The sequence below is a fragment of the Octodon degus genome, unplaced genomic scaffold (assembly GCF_000260255.1).
Source record: "Octodon degus isolate 3935 unplaced genomic scaffold, OctDeg1.0 scaffold00002, whole genome shotgun sequence".
NCBI lineage: Eukaryota > Metazoa > Chordata > Mammalia > Rodentia > Octodontidae > Octodon > Octodon degus.
The window spans coordinates 28,046,798-28,048,462 of NW_004524578.1; the positions used below are offsets into that span (position 1 = coordinate 28,046,798).

The window sequence follows — 1,665 nt, forward strand, 5'->3', positions numbered from 1 at the left end:
AATACAAAATATTTCTCCAGAGAAACAGGTATAGAATCATACAAAATGAAATAAAGTAGGACTATAGTTTGTCAGGTCAGGTTTTGTGCCCAGAAGAGTTATAAGATTTTGGTTTTCAAAGATCTTTGGATTTTGAGGGCCTGGAGGAGATAGCTCAGTAGAATAAGCACCTGCCTGGCAAGTGTAGAGTCCTGAGTTCAATCCCTCGTACCACCAAAAAAAAAAAAAAAAGTAGGATTTAAAAAAAAATGGATTTTGAGACCGCAGGAAGCAGTCTGTTCTTATTTTTGTAGAAGTAGGTCTAATTGGTTAATAGAGCAGCTGCAGAAGTTCATCTGATCAGTGTCCTTCAGACGTAGCAAGCCTGATTGTTTGATAGAGTAGCTATAGAAGCTCATCTGAGCAGTGCTCTCCAAACACATCAAGCAGGATGACAGTAGGGGTTGCAAACAAGAATTCAGAAGCTTTCCCCTCCTGTCTTTCAGGGAAGAGTAAAGATCTATTCAAGGTATATGGACAGAGCTATGGAGCCACTAGGACCTCTCAGGGCTTGGCATTCCCACTGAAGGAAAGCTGTGAGGAAGGAAGAGGAAAAAGTTCCTGTAAACAAAGAGTTTCTGTAGCTGGATGTGGTGGTGCATGCCTATAATCCCAGCAGGCAGGAGGCTGAGGGAAGAGGATCAACTTGAGTTCAAGTTCAAGACCAGCATGGGCTGCCTAGCTAATTTAAGACCAGCCTGAAGAAGTACATAGTGAGACTGTCTCTGTCTGTCTGTCTGTTTGTCTGTCTGTCTGTCTGTCTGTCTGTCTGTCTCTCTCTCTCTCTCTCTCACACACACACACACACACACACACACATTTACTGCTGAAAAGATGGATTTCTTCGAGAGAAAATTAGAAGAGAATGAAAATCTCACCAAATTAATGTGCCACTGAGAAATGCGCTTTGTCTCCTAAACATCTTTTTATAATGGTGGTGGTGGTGTAAAAGTGGAATCTCCCCTCCCCCTGCTACTCTGTTCATACTGGGGATCAAATCCAAGGCCTTTCCACTGAGCTACACTGCCCTTTTTATTTATTTTTTATTTATTTTTTGGTGGAACCAGGGATTGAACTCAGGCTCTTGCACTTGCCAGGCAAGTGCTTATTCTACTGAGCCATCTCCCTGGCCCCTTATTTTTTATTTTGACCCAGAGTCTATAAGTCACTAAGGTGCTCAAGGTGGAATCAAATTTGTGATCCTCCTCTCTTAGCCTTCTACAGTATTAGGAGTATGGGCCTGGCCCACCACACCTGGCTCTCACAGCTTTTCTCTTTCTTCCTCCTCCCTTCTGTCTTTTTCTCCATCAATTTGCCTTCTATGTACTTTTATTATAATTCACATCCAGTTTTAGAACTAAAAATTTGCATCTTAGAATTGATGAAATATAGTATTTCTCTGTATTCCCTCCGCAATTACATTAAAGATAATGTGGCTGGTGAGATAGCTCAGTGGATTAAGCGCCTGCTTAGGCAAGTGCAGGGACCAGGGTTTGATCCTGGGCATCACATGCCACTCTGGCCCCACCCACGGGCATACTGAGCCAGTGACCAAGTCCAGGTGTGGTGGGACATGCCTGTAATCCCAGCGCAGGGGAGGCTGAAAATAGGAGGATCACTAGGAGT

The 1,665-nt window shown here is 43.4% G+C and overlaps 1 protein-coding gene across 1 annotated transcript in view; it reads left to right on the forward strand.

Moving 5' to 3' along the window:
* Nucleotides 1-1,665, forward strand: part of Exd1 (exonuclease 3'-5' domain containing 1) — a 52,523-nt gene that overhangs the window by 18,870 nt on the left and 31,988 nt on the right. The window lies entirely within an intron of this gene.